Source organism: Rhea americana, unplaced genomic scaffold (assembly GCF_003343005.1).
Source record: "Rhea americana isolate MKP2758 unplaced genomic scaffold, rheAme1 scaffold_79, whole genome shotgun sequence".
NCBI lineage: Eukaryota > Metazoa > Chordata > Aves > Rheiformes > Rheidae > Rhea > Rhea americana.
Window position 1 is genome coordinate 1,059,771 of NW_028186967.1, and position 16,134 is coordinate 1,075,904.

General features: G+C 37.7%; 1 protein-coding gene across 1 annotated transcript in view; it reads left to right on the forward strand.

Moving 5' to 3' along the window:
* The window catches only part of TRIM24 (tripartite motif containing 24), a 189,364-nt gene that overhangs the window by 111,005 nt on the left and 62,225 nt on the right, over positions 1-16,134 (forward strand). The window lies entirely within an intron of this gene.

Sequence of the window (16,134 nt, forward strand, 5' to 3'; positions counted from 1 at the left end):
GCCCATTTCCAGCAAAGTTTTGACAAAAAAACATTATTTCTATACTTTTTAAAAGCCAGACTCTGCAGTCTGTTCTGTGTTCTAGGATTTCTTCTGCTTTTCTCATAAAATCAAACCTACACATAGCCCAGATTCCTGAATTTTTCCACCTTCATGTGCTATATATATTTCTATGTCCTGGGCAGCAATATGTGTCTATCTTTTGAGTGCAGACTGCTGTAATTTTAGATATCTGCCTCCATAAAGGAGCATCAGTGTTTCTTACATCTATTCATAATGAGATTTCACTCATTATTTTCACAGACTTTTAACCTGATTTCAAAAAAGCGAAGAAAAAAATCTGTCTTTCTGAACTAAATACTCTAATTTAAACATATACAGATATTTTTTATTTCAAGAGTCTTCCCACCAAAGCCCATATGTATTTATGTATATACAGCTGAAGTAAAGAGTCCTTATTTAGGAGAGGATCTTAAATATGTGCCTTCCTTTCAAGCATCTACTAAAGGTAAGTTAAGTTTCTGTTTACCTACTTTTCTGAATASAGGTGCACTGAAGAACAGGCTTATTCAAAACCTTCCTGGGAATGGTACTACCTACACTGCTGCTGCAAGGCTGACAGCAGCAATGGGATACAAACCCTAGCTCCTACTTACCTCATCAGGAATAATTGCGYATTATGCACATTACACCTAAGCATACAACAGTTATTCAAGTGATATCATGCTATAAAGTATCCTTCCTTTAAAGTGATAGAAGCATTGAGATGAAGGCCAATGGTCCCAAAATGCAGTCTCCATGAAGCTCTCTGTACCTGCTCTCYGATATTCAATTCTACATAATCGAAGCGTTCAGTTGTCAATGGGAAGGTGTACTTACACTGCGTTAGAATATTCTCTCCTGTAAATGAGGTTGGGTTAATTACCTAACAGGCCAGGGGTAGAGATACGCTCACAGGTGCAAATGGCGACAAAATTAAATAAACAGCGTGCCTGTCTGACCTGCCTTGCCAGCTCCCGCGTGCTCTGAACATGGCAGCTRTAGGCAGCTCCGCATCGACAGATCCAGCAGCAGCAAGCAATGGGGTGACCTACACTTTTTGTTATTATCTCTTAAAACGTTATTTCTCTTTCAAATTCCCACTGTAGCTCTGCTCTTGTGCCAGATATCGATTGAGTGGAACAGCTGTAAATGTTAGGAACAGCTAAGACTCTTCAATAATTTCAGTCCTTTCTTGGATTAATATTGGATTAATTTCATCTCTGTGAAAACAATGGCTTTTGATAGCAGACCTATCTCTCTAGGCTAATCTGGCATGTTCAGCCACAGCTCACATAACCTGGAACATTAAGACTTGTTTTGAAAAAGGAGCAAATGTGAGCCAAGACATAAATATTGGCCCCTATTTTGATTTGAGAAATATGCTTAGCTTTCTTTTTCTCTTAGCCGGTCTTAAGCTACTCCTCTGAGTGAGCAAAAGGACTTTTATTTTTTGTAGATATTTGTGGAAATTACTTTGCATTGTTATTCCATAAGTCACAATCAAAATGTTCTAGATACTACGCAGACTTTGAAAGACAGTCTGTGACCAGAGCACACAGCCTAGAAACAATTGAGATAAAATGCGAGGACAGTAGATACATTGTACAAAACAGATAAATCAGGATAATTACATAGTTGCATTCTGCTATTTCACTGCAGTACCTTGTAGCATGCACAAAATAAACCTGCTCCATGTAGTGAAGATAWATGAAAAAAGATATACTGGAGGAAATATTTATGATGTAGTAGCATATTCTCTGCTGTAAATGAGTTTGGGCTAATTACTTATCAGGCTACACAGGGAAAAGAGGGGCAGATAAGATCCTAATATCACATTAGGAAAAAATAATTAAACAGAATAAATATAGTTTATTTAATTCTATTGTTTCCTCATTTCAATTGTTTGACTTAGCAATTTTGGTAATGTTCTTTAACATATTATTTATTTATCTTCCTAGATTAAAAAGAAAGAAAAAAGATTTAAAAAATGAAAACAAGATGGAAAGAGACAGAATTCCAGCATGATGCCTCATTTTAGGCAGCAGAGTGAGAACTGCAGAATTAGCACTGGTTTCTGGTACTTGAACTAATGGAGCACTGATACCAGTCATGAGTTGTCCTGCTTTGAGTAACGCATGCCCAAAAGAGGATCACTGATGAGCAGTGGTGAGAAACATGAACCGAGGTTTTGCTTCTCAGCTGAGGTGACAAGTAGTCAGGTAGCCCTAGACACATACCCCTTCCTTCAGATGTAAACTAATCTGTTGCACCTCCTCCAGCCTCACCATCTTTGTCTTTGTCTTCTTCACTTCATCCTAGATCCAGCAGGCCACAGTGGATCCCTGTAATGGATCTCCCAATCCTGTTAACACTTCATTTACTCCCAGTATGAAATTCTTTGTTCCCAGTCTGCTTGGCTGGACCATCCTAGCCCTCTAATCCCTCTAATCCCTGCTCCTGACCCAGCTTCTCTCAGTACAGCCCTGGGATTCAGTATATCCACCTGCAGTCTTCTCCCCTGTGCATTAGAGTAACACTTTCCTCTGTAGTGCCATTAATCAGACTGGTTGCAGAGACCACAGGAAAGGCAGGTTCCTTTCAGGTGCCTTGGCCTGTTATTGCCTGTGGTAGTAAATGTCTAGCCAGACAGGACCTTTAGGAAAGTTTGTTGTTAAAATCAAAGCTGTCTTTATTAAACATACAGCATCAATTTTCAAGCACTTATTTCATAAGGATAAGAACAGCACGCTCCTGACACAAATAATTTTGTCAGATYATAAGTACTTGCACCAAACTGGAGAAATCTTTTTTTTTTTTCAAAGATGTCACCAGAATTTTTAGACGCATCATATTTTCCCTTACAGTCTGTCAGATATGTCTGAACTGTTTTCTGTTAGTTCCCCCTTGAGAATGTGTGTCAAGTAACAAGTCATTAATTACATAATTTCATGTGGTTTAGATAGAACAACAGTGCTGATATTTTTAATCTTGTAAAAAAAATTCTAAAATTTTTAATGACCACTATACAGTCTTCTGTTCCTTAGAGAAGATAAGAAATGTCCTTGCAAGCGAGAAAAATTAGATCATGCTGTGCCAAGGCCTGTGTTCTAAGTAGTTCAAGGAGACCAGTGTACAGCTCAGCCTGTTACATAAAATAATGTGTAAAGGTCAGGCAAAATTATAGACAAAATGAGAGTTTGTTCAAACAAAAAGACTTAGTGATAAACCTCAGAGACTACGTGGAAATCACGTCCAGGAAACAAGAAGAGTGTAAGACTAGAATTAGTGGCACAAAATTTATATACTGGAGAGTAARCCTAGCTGATGAACAAAATTGTGAAAGGATGGACTGTTCTGCCTCCCTAGTGTCTCTAATCTGAYAAATCAGATGCAAATAAACATAATTTGACACAAACTGCAGGCATATAGGTAGAAAGGAGCATGGCTGGACATCACTGTTCTCATTTGCCGCCTCTCCCTAGGGCTCCTTTGTACTGGGCATTTATTATCATTGTGAAGGATGTAGAGACCTGACTGGTCCAGAAGGAGGAATTCAGGTGGCCTCACCTCTCCACTGACTTTGGCTAAATCCTGAACACCCAGAACATGACTTTCCTTCTCTCCCTTATTTTTCCCTTTCTCATGCAGATTTCYCTTCGCTTTCTGTTTAAGAAGAGTCTGGCTAAGATGTTAAAACCATGTCTTTTGGAGAATTGCTGTGATGCTTTAATAGATAGCCACCAAAAAGCTGTATTAGAGACAGGAGGGCACTGCTACAATTTTCCATGTTTCAATGTGATATGTCTGTGACTATGCTGTGCCTGAGTTTTTCTAGCAATGAAGTTGCTATTCAGAGTCAACACCAGAATTAGGAGCTAAATTCTCTTCCCTTGGCCCCTTGTTTGTTGCTTGTCTTTCAAGGGAAGGAGTGGACTTTGATAGCTGTTCCAGCCTATCTCAATTAACTTAATAACTCTTTTCCATAATAATAAYAATAACAATATCAACAACAATAATTTATCTTTCTCACTATCTCTGTAAGTCTGTAAAGCAATGGTATTTTCCTCACAGATTCTCCACAGCTAAATAGAAGTATTTTTAATTTTTTTTTTAATGAAAGACTTTTGCACCTCATATATATATATATATTTTTTTTTTTTTGCACCCTATTTCTTCCACCTTTAGTAGAGAGTTTAAAGATTTGGGGTGGTTGTTCTTTCCTTGAGAATAAGCAGGCTAAGATTTATGCATCTGAAACTCCAAAACCTTACTTCAAAATGTTTATAGTTTTGCATAGTGACACAGTTGCTTTAACAGATTTGACCCACTGGGTCTATTTATTTTACTGAAATTTGACTCAGCAAAGCTAAATCCCCTTATATCACTTGTAAGACAACTCACTTTGTGTCCAGATACAAAACAATTCACTTCGTAAGCAGTGCAATCAGATCCTGCTCTGTCCTGAAATACATGCCAATTGGCACTGGCACAGTTGAACAGAGAAAGAAATTGTGATGACTTTATAGAAATACTGGTGAAGATCAGAACAGTAAACAGTGTAATAACTATTATGTCCACCAATACTGTTTTTCCTTGGCTTAGGTGATACTCTTACATAAGTAAATGATGACCTACTATCATGGTATTAAGCAACATTCTTGAATGGATTCCATGAAGTAATCCTTCTTTCAGCTTATTATTACTGGATATTTGAGAAATTGATCTGCAGTAAGAAGCTCTGGATAGAATCTAGAATGATCCCAAAGACAGAGTGTTTATTGTGTTTGGAAGGTTTCTCCATAAGATTGCAATGAAGCATCTTATAAAATTATATATTATTCTCCAATTACTCCATATTCTCCAAGCAACAAGATTTACTCACCTTTCCTGCTACACTCCTTTCTGCAGATATTCATGTGTCCTTATTTTATCCACAATAATTCACATGGAATATCTAACAAGCCAAACAGAGGGTTCAGCTGTGTAAAGATGTGCTGGAGAGAACTGCCACAGGGAAAATGATAGTTATTTTTCTGTTCAGACTATCAATTGAGCTAAAAGGCTCATTGGGGCTATCTCTTTTTACTCAAATATTTTAAGTTCACTTGATCAGAATTTAAGGTTGTTCAGATAAGACTTTTCTTTCTTCTTTTTCTCCTCCATTTTGGATTATGCTTTAGGATCTGGGAAAAAATAGTCTACTTCTTTAAGTCATAAACTAGTTTTCTCCATGTTTCCAGGGAAATCTATTTGAAAGGTGTCCAGTCTTTTTGACTTCCAGGCTCCTAGTCTGGACAGATAGACTGGGATGTTTCTACCCAGGGTATTGTTCTCTTTTTTCTTCCATAGCTCCCCAATGACTCAAATCCATGCAAACACAGAGGGAGGACTTGCAATTCAACATACAATAACTTCCTTGGCCAAGCAGATTACATACTGTGTCCAAAAGCTTTCAGTATTCTTAGGTTGCTGCRTAAGAGCTCTTATGGTATTCAAAACACTGTTGCACATTTGCTTCACTTCCATCACACTGCCTGATTACAGCATTTCCAGGTTACACTAAGCTTGTGATCGTCACAGGACTGCAGCCTGAACACAGAATGACTTTAATACTGCTTTTATCAAGACTGATGTTTGTGAGGTAACTCAATCACTCAAATTTTAGTGGCTTACAATTATCACTAACAAAGTTTCTTTTTTCTGCTATAGATCACTTTTTTTTTTTAATCAGTACTTGTTGATGTTGAAGAGGCTCATCCCTTTTATTTGAAATATTGTTTTGTGTTGGTGCCATATTTTTTTCTCCAGAAGTCCTTAGGCATTTTTCTTTATATAATCTAGTGCTTTAGCTGCAGTGGACATTAATTAATAGCATAAGAACAGTGTGGTATACCTGACATGACTACTGCCTGTCTCTAATCTGACATAATCTTACTGTAATGTTGTTGGAATGTGATTAGTATATTGCAGTCAGCCCAGAGTTGGCACAGCACTAGTGGAAGAGCATAAAGGTTGCAACAGAAATGTAGGAAAATTGGAAAGAATGCGGTGAAGTGTGGCAAAAATGAATAAAGGAACAGAAAGTCTGAAATGGAAGTAAATATTAACAATAAACAYGTACATTAAAACAAATTGAAGGGTGAAGACACCTACTGTCTGCAGATAGCTGAAATGCAGATACAATGACAACGAGAATGGCTGTTTTAATAGAGAAGAATGTATGTAGGAAATATGAGATAGGAAAAGGAAAGGAAATCACTATAAAAAGCAACTTAAACTGCTAAAGCTATTGGACTGTGGCATCATATCCCAAGGGCAAGAGTGGAAATCATAACTTCAGATATTTACCATTCACATCTAGACAAATCGGTAGRAAAAATACTGAAAGGAAAACTTCTGCACTGGCATATTGGGCTACTGTCATTGATTTAAAGCAACTTCTGTCTTGCCTTCTATAAATCAGTCGGTAATTGGCTATATGCTTTTTTATACTTTTATCATAGCTATCTCCCTTTCACAGAAAATGGTATTTGTCTTTTTTATGTTAATGTACATACATTTTTTTAAGTGCTCCTATTTTGGTTATTAAATTTTCTCATGGGAAAAAAATGTCATGCTCACAGCTTGACATTAATACTGTTGCGGGTCCATTTTTACCTTAATTCTTTTCAGTTTGTTATCAAGTAAAAGCTAAGAAATAAAATCAGGTATTTTATAAAGTTGAACTAACACTTCAGTCACACTGTGAAAATGTGTTTAGGGACATTTTGACAGATTCTCAAGAAGTATTTGGTTGAGTTCTAGTTCCTTCAGTGAAGTTATTTCAAAGTGTGTTGATCATCCGAATTTTGGGTAGCTTGTTACACACTTTTTTATACAGTATAATCTCTGAGAGTAATAATTTCGAGTAACTGTTTTGGTCCATATTTGAAATGAAAATCACATCTTTAGCTGCAAGTTTTGTCCCAAGATGGAGCAAAATGCACCTAGTCATTACTTGAGAGGACAAAAAAAAAAAAAAAAAAAAAAAAAAAAAAAAAAAAAAAAAAAAAAAAAAAAAAAAAAAAAAAAAAAAATAAATAAAGAAAAAAAAAGGAAAATAAAAAGAAAAAAATGCAATACTCTTCTATATTTTAAACTTTTACTGGAAAAAAATGGTAACAAAACAGAAATTATTCTGAATTCCAACTTCATTTTAAGATTTAGGATATCTGCTGGCTACACATTTTATCTGGATTTCAATTAAAATAGTAAGCGTGACATCACAGTGCTCGAGATCCCTGGCAACATGCCTGTGGGACAGAAAAACACTATTTTTATGTAAATAGAAACTGAGCTATAGACTCAATAATTTGCTCAGGGAAGTATGTGATATTTAAAAAAAATCTTTAATCCCAGAATATGTCCTTAATAGCTGAACCATCACCCTTGACTCTGGCTGAAAAGTCAAATGATACCTTCAAAAATACATTAGAAATCAAGATACTGTAGATCACTAGAATAGTCCTTTACGTATGGTTTGTTTGAAAAATAGTAACAAAAGAAATCAGACTTTTTAGGTAGTTACATATTTCTACAGTACCATAGAGTTGCATACATGTGTGACAAAAATAAACCTAGAGTGCTGCATTGCACAACTTTATAATGTTGCAGTTAGATATTTTCCTTGTATTTACAGACTGGTATATTTTAAAATGTATTCAAGTGCTGGAAAATCATAAATATTCAGCTCCACAGATCTGGAGGTCAGATTTCAGTGACTGTAATAGATAGCTTCCACTTACGGACTTTTCCAGTTTAGGCCAAACTTTCCTTGCTTTACTCACAGGGGTGATTTACAACGGAAATACACATGTGATTTTGTCACAAAATTGTACTGCTACACAGCACTCAAGCTGCTCCAAATTTAAACAAATATATATATGTGTGTGTGTGTATATATGTATGTATATACTAAGGTAATAATCTAAATGAGGCAGAATATGCTGGCATTTACTAGCAAAATTTCCAAAAAAATGTAAGTACATACACACCTGGATGGGAAGTATGATTGAATCATGATATAAGACTGGTTTTCGCTCCTATTTTCACTCCATACTAGTATTTTTGAAAGATCATATCAGCAGCTGAAGCCTCATTTTGACTCCTGTTTTACTGTTATGAATTTTAAATAAAATAAATCAGCAGATACAAAAGCTTTTATCAGCCTTAATCTCTTCAATATGTATGCAAACATGCAGTATTTTGGATTATGCAAACCTCAAGTGCCACTGTTCACTGCATCAGTATATGGGAGCAAAAATTAAAGTTTCAAGCACGTAAACCTTCCCCTCTAATCTGCCAGAGCGCCATGGAATAGCTTGCCCCAAAGTCACATAACCCCCTAAATCAATAGTCATCTGTTGATTCATGTGAATCATAGGACTGTGACCTGACCGCTAAACTCTTTAATCAGTAGGACTGATGGAGCTGGTTCCAGCAACTGCTATTCTGTTGTTGTATTTAATAACAGACAGACTGGATGGAACCAACAGCCACAGATGTGCATGTGATCTTGTAATAATTAGAGAAATATGTCTGTTACTTTGTGAAATACTGTTTCTGATTGTAACCATCAGTAAGAATTACCCTTGTATATTAAAGCAAGAGCAGACTCTCCAGGAAGCTGAAACAGGGTCATCAAGGGATTGTCAGCATTGTATAGCTCTATTCTGATGGGATAGTAGACTGGCATGATCATTGACTTTTAAAGATTTTCTACACAGCAATCAACAGAAGGAAAGTGACTCCTCCAGAGAAAAACTGGAACACAAAAGAGGTCTTACTCGTCCTTTAAATGTGTCATATTCCTGTAGGCCAAGGTTGAACATTCAATCAGCTAAGGTGGCAACACTTTATCACTGACACTGTTGCCAAAAGAAGCATAAAGTTAAGTATAAGTTATAAATAAACCACAACCCCAGCAAGGAATTTGTCTGTAACTAGAAATCATAAGTGGAAAAGTAAAGGTAAAATGAACTTTGCCTATCTCCCACTTTCTTACCTCAGATGTTGACCAAACACAAAGACTTTGAAAAGGAACTGGTCTTAGATATTAGTATTTGCTGAGGTCTGTAAGTGCCTTGTGCTCACAGAGTTTAAAATAYGTGTTTAAAAGAGGCTCTATGCCTTTTTATGCCTTTGTTATGCCACTTAATCTATGCCCTTTATTTAAGCTACCACATAAACTCCCATAAATTAATACCATTAATCAGTGACAGAAGAGTCAAGAAATTTGGAGAGAGGCTTGGGAGATCTCGTCATTAGTCTAGGGGCTTAAACAAGTCAGGGTGCCATGTCTCACATTCCAAAGGAAGTCAGGTGAGATCCTGAGCTCTTGAGTGCAACAGTTGTCACTTCTGTCCAAATACAGGTGGCTGAGGGGCTTGGAAAGTGACTTTCCAGGTAATTCAGCCTTGCATCTGTCCACTGTGGTTCTTTGCCAGGATTGTGACACATTTATCATATTTTTCATTGTCCTACCACCTTTTCAGGGCTATTCAGAGATGTTGCACAATAGAATAGATCATCTGGCTTGGCTCCATCTGCTTCTGGCCTATTATCCCGCACAGGTTTGGTTGAGCAGCGCAGGCAAGCCGTTGACAGATTAAGAGGTAAACTCTAAATAGCTCAGAGGCTTTTAAGGGATGAACATTTTATTTACTGGCTAATCTCTCCTACAAGAAAAACCTTTCAATAACCAAGATAAGGTTAGTAATATCTTACTACTGGGAAAATTGTAGCATACATCTTTGGCTTAAATTAACTGATTTTGAATTTTCTAAGTTTTGCTTCATTGAAAACCAATCCTGTAAAAATAGCAACATGTATAAGTTGACCAAGTTTCCCTACCTTCCCTGTGTGCAGAATCATATCTCTACACAATCTTAGAGAAAGTTTGCATTGCCTTTTTCTTGTTCTTAGTTCAGCATACCTAACAGTAAAGGCTTTGTTTACATTAAGAAAATGTGCAATGATGCAGCAAAATTGGTTTAGTCACACTGATGCAAATCCCTCACACAGATGTCATTGCAGAGCAGGGTGTTTCTTAATATACACAATATCTAAAACAAAGTGAACGAGTTAGATTCTATTCTACCCAACTGAATCTCCAATATGACTCATATAGGTACTACTGTAAGCATAAGCTAAGAGAAAGGGATTTCCTAGTTAAAAATAAAGGTATAATTTGACTAAGAAAATGTTCATTAGCAGCATTTTTCATCATGAAAGAGTATTTTGACCTTTAGATTGCATGTTGCAGTAACTCAGTAAGTAGATTAGTACTCTAAAAGCACCTTTACATTTTAACTGAGCATATTTGACCTTAAAATCACTGAGACAATAAATACATGATTGCATAATGCCATTTTAAAGTTACTTTTCAGAACAGAAGTGAAAATGGATATATTTTTGGTCCTAGGTTGTTCTTAGTAATTCAATGTGATCTGTTCTCAACAAGAAGGAAAACAAACATCTGACACTTTGTAAGAATGAGGGGAGAACAAAATGTACCTTACTGTGGGTATTCAGCCAAAGATCTATGGGCAAAAAATTGCACAGGCTGTGAAGGTGTTACTGAAAAAATCATGCAAGGCCAGCAAGTGGAGTGACAGTAGTGAAACCAGTAATGAGATAATGACCATTTTCCTTTGCAATCTGCAAAGTTTTTTTGGAGTCTGATTTTCAGTTTTTATTTTTTTAATAAAAATGCTTTAGGAAATTGTGACATTACTGAAATCTTATTTCAGAGCAAAAGCTTTGGTAAATGTCTTTTGGATATTACTGGAACAAAAAGATTCCGATTAGTTGATGTAACATTTATTTAATATAATAGTGAAAAGTCCAGATTCAAAGAAAATGTTTTCTATTTATTGAAAATGTTTTTTAATTGAATCCAGATAATATCTCAAAATCCTTTCTTTATAAAATATTTTAAAATTTGGGAAACTTTTCCCTAATTTGAATGGAAGCACATTTTGAAATATGGAGTCTTTCATGAAACAAAAGTTTGATTCTCATCAGAGCTGAAGGTAGCCATACCAGAGGGGCTGCTTTCACACTGCTCAGACTGGARAAGTCAAAAGAAGATGTCATATGGGGCTTCCTTCCCATATGTATTCACCTGCTATCATAGCTACTGATATTGAAAGTGACAGAGTTAAAACAAGACATTTACTTTCCCTCTACCACTAAAGGGGGAGAAAAAAGAAGTTTAGAAAGTCCCTTCAGGAATGAAGACAGGACAGGAGTCTTATCCTGGTGGTTTCCCAATGGACACAAGTGACTTGAGAAATACCTGTGCATCAGTTTTCTTCACAGAAGCTTATATTAATGGGAGTCTGCAATATTTCATTTTTTCCAATAATAGACATCAGAAAGACCCCAAGTAGGAATCTTTATCAGAGAAAGAGACAGGGATAAGAAAATTGCTTAGGCAGGCAGGAAGCTAAGCACTCAATTATTACTGAATTTTGAATCCGCAGGGGATACTGCTATACCTCCTACCTTTTAATTCCTGTGATTACTGAGATTCAACAACAGAAGCTGTGGCCCCTACTGGAAAATTTCCACATTCCCTGAAATGAGTCTAATACCCAACAGGGTTACTTCTACTGCTGCAGAAAACTATTTCTGGCCTTTATGTGTCAGAAAAKAAACAGGATGTGATGGATTTGGAGCTGCCCTGTGACAATTTAGGAATATGGTCTATTGACCTGATTATTGGGATGAATATCCAAGTTTAACTCATTAAGGATTGGCTTGCAAATGCATTGTTAAATTATCATTGTGCTAGTCCGTACTTGCAACACTGGAAAGCCTCACTTCCCTTATAGCTGCACAGTCAGGAAGCATGGGAGATCTCAACAGGGAACAGATTCAGYTGTGAACTGTAGCACCTCTGCAAAGGCAGTGCCAGCATCCTGCTCATCCCTAGAATTGAAGTAGGTCTCCAAAGGTCCATTAAGGTTTAGAGATGGGACCTGTAACTGTTCAAATAAGTGCAGGAAACCTGTTCCCTGTGAAACAGTTGGATAGAATATTGTTAGGCATCATTAACTGGGATGTGCTCATGTTCAGCTCTCATGGAGAGGGCCTGCGAGAGCCCTAAAGTGAAGGTAACCCTAAAAATGCATTTCTGAAGAAAAAGGATTTGTGAATATTACAGTCACTTTTACTAGGAGTTTTTACATAATTTTGGCTCTCAGAGCTGTGATGTTGCCTCTTCCCATAGGCAAGCCCCTACTTTCTTGTCTGCGAAAGGGTATCATAATACCTAATGGGATGACCGTAGGGTTAATTTATTAAAGCACAGAAACTTCTCTGAATATGAAACTAATGGGAAACTGTGCAATGGTGGTGTTATTCCATAGTTCACACTGAAGATGTGTTGAGTGGAGCACTGGAAACATCACGGGTAGCTGGCCCACTCCAGAGTGTTGGACCAAGCCTCATCTGTGGGGAGGTTCCTGCTGAGACTAATATGTTAAGGATCAAGTGAGTCTCATCTTGATTGCAGATTATGGTTATTTGCCAGGTGTTGAAGAAATATTTGACTGTTGGGTAAAAGAYATATATTACAGAGCACAAATAGTTTTCTACAGAAATCCTCTGTTATTTAGGGAGAAAAGATTTTGTGTGTGTTGTTGGGTGAGTGTGGTATAGAAAGCATGAAGTTGAAAATCTTAAGAAAAATATCTGACCCAGTTTCTGAATGTTTTCTCACTCTTTCCTGACTAGTGGACAAATAGGTAGTTTACTGTGGCTTTACAGGTTCTTGATTGTGGAATTCAAAGAGGCAGGGTACAGGTTTAAGTTATGCTCTAGATTAATTCTTAATTCAGACAGCATAGCTAGGGAGGCATTATGTTCACTCACTGCTTGTTCTAGCTGGTCTGGTATATAAAGTTCTCCTTGTTCACTGTTGCTGGAAAGGCTAATATATTAAATCTCCCTAACTGTGAATTTCTAATGCACTCATCTTGCCCCCACTGAACATCTTTTATATTTTATGGCTTTCATTCAGCAGCACAAACAATCATATATTAAGATATCCATTTGTCAAGAGAAGCTGCAATAGGAAATGCTGTATATTCTGGGGCAGATCCTCCCAGTGACTGCTTTGTGTTGCTGTTAGTGGATCCTGGCCAAAAAGCTGCTATATCCACCTCTAGCATGACCACAGTGACAAAAGAATTCTCTAATGATGTAGACCAAGATTTGCATCTCCAATGCCACTTCCTTCACTGCAACCACGTAAAGGATATATCTGAGCCATCCAGATCCCATTGCAACCCCCACAGCTTTATTTTGGTCTATGAGAAAACTCTAGAAAGAGCAAGTTCCACTGTCACATGGCAGTCTCAAGAGGAGGAAATGCACATGCCTATGTTCAAGAGTAATAGGGGAAGGGCTGTCTGTGATTTGTAAAGCCTAGTGACTGACTAATAGAAAATCTAGAAATACAAGGAGGGGACAAACAGTGAACCAGAGACAAAAGGAATAGTTTAGAGCCAACAAATAAATTCTGAATGTTAGTAGCTCCTAATAATATACGCCTTCCATTAAGAAGGTCTACTGAACAGTCAGCAGCCATATCATTCTGTGGTTGAAGTTTTTGAATGGTAGCTCTTCGCAGAGTACGATGCAGGAATCTAGATTAAGAACGGCAAAGGTCTAGATTGCGGTAACAAAGTTTACATCTAAATAAAAGGCCAAATGCTGAAGGAATAATACTACTTCTGGAATTTGTTTTAATTAGGATGTCCAGAAGAAGCTAGAGATTTACTAAAATTCATAGAATATGAACAAAAGTAACAAGTAGTGTTAAGAAGCCCTTGAACTCTTCCATGCATGTGGAAGAGGGAGGGAGAGATGAAGTAATCTCAGTTTTTTATTGTTTCCTGCAGCCAGTCAACACGATTTCCAAATTTTCTAAGCTGACTCTCCATCAATTTGTCACCATCTTCATTTTGTCTCTATCAGTTTGTCTCATCCAAACAGAACAGTGGAGAACTTGGTAAGTCACAGTTTGCTTCTGACCAAAAACTAGACAAAACTGGCAGCTATTTTCAGACTGGAGACAGCACAGCATGTATTGCTCCATGGTGGGTTTATCTACATCACCTTTTACAGGCAGCCCCAAGCTAGCTCTGCCTGGCATCCACGTTGGCCAGATGCAATAGAGCTGTGATCCAAAAGCAGTGCAGCCATGATAGTATAATGGGGTGTAGCAAGGTTCACTAACTGTTTCCATATTTTGGCTTTTTCCTTCTCTCTATTGTCTTTCTATACTGAATGGCTGGTTATCTTGGGATGGCTATTTCTGTTCCTTCTTAATGGTTTTTGTTCCTGTCCCAAGTACAATTCAATCATTAACAGAGAGGGGAGCAGGGCTCTACATTCAAATTCAAATCATGAGAGTTCAAAGTCTCTTTCTTTAAATCAGGCGCTATTCAGATACCATGTGACTACAAATTTCACAGCACTATTTGAATATGCTTTACAAATATTCCAAACAAACAAATCTCATGAAAAGAGAATTTTATTTTATTATTATTATTATTATTATTATTTTACCAGTCTCTGAGACACTGGCTGTTTACAGCCTTCATGGTTTCCAACAGTGTCTGTTCAGATCCTTTGCAGGGCGATCTTTGTACCTTTAGATAATATCTCTATTTCCTTATTTTCACATCTATTGGTGAAATAGTTTACACTAGTTACAGTAACTGTCTAGTTTGATGATTTTATGACTTTCTGTCATCCTTCACAAATATATTATTGAGTTTCCAATCATGYTTGCTATTAAAGCTAATCAAACACATTTCAGTTATCACTCGCTTCCTGATAGACCCATTCTAATGGCGTTTTTGATACTTTCTCACCTTACCGAACCCTATCATCATTAGGTTGAATACCTCAACCCATTTCATTATTAGTATTTACGCACTCTCAGTGTGCGAATGTGTAGCTCCCGTCACAAAGACCCACTAACATATCATCTTATGGTGCTGGCTCGCCAGTGTGGTGTGGGGTGGACGAGTGATGGAGCGTGACYAGTGCATTCGTTGAGCCTAAGCAGAGGGAGAGGCATCTGGACTGAAGGACAGAAGGTGTACTTCAGATGAGCGGTTCTGGTGCCGTTTTTTCCCTATTTGTTGGTACAGCAAGAGAGTTGAGAAGGTATGGCTTGYCGCCTGTGTTGTTATCAATAGGCAGGGAATGACATTTATCTCTTCACTGTTCCTCATTGTAAATCCAAATCTACTTTTTTTTTCCCCTGAAACAACCTGTAGTATTGTTCTCCTCTTATTATTGTAAACTATGGAGGTGAGCCATGCTGAATCACAACACTCCAAGCAGTTCTTCTATGTGCTAAAGAAATTAGTCCTTTCTCATGTAAAGCTTTTCTGYGCTCCTGTTCATCCTATGTCCTGTGTTAAGGTCTTGATAGGTTTGCAAGGAAGTGGGAAACCTGCTGGCTGCTCTGTGATATTCTGAAGTGCAGAGCTGTCTGGAATATTCTGAAGAGTTTGGATCAGTTTACTATTGACCTATGACTAACACTTAAGCAGTATTTTGTATTTGTATGGTTTGTTAAGTAGCAAGAAGGGGATGAGGATTTGGTTCGGGAAAATGACGAGTGCAAATCAGATTTTCAAGTTTACTTTTTCAATTTTATTGATTTTCCCTTAATTTCAGAGATTGTCCCTTAATTTCATACCTGCAAATGACAGTGCGAATAAACACGCCAAATTGACGAAGCGCCAAAATTTACACAGACGCCCACACAGAAAATGAGGCACAAAGACAACCTCTTTAGCCACCTCTGAAGGGAGAGTGAAACCCTCTGCCTCAAACTGGGTCTGCAGCGGTGTGCAGCTGCCCGTTTGGCCCCGGTGCCAGGCTGCTCGGCTCCCCGTGCCGCAGCCATTTGAGTAGGGGTGGGTGAGCAGGCAGCGGGCTCGGCCTCGCTGGGCTCCCTCGGCCTGCGCTGAGCGGGGCAGAAAGCCGCAGCGGCCGCGCAGGGGTGCGAAGGCGGGAAACGCC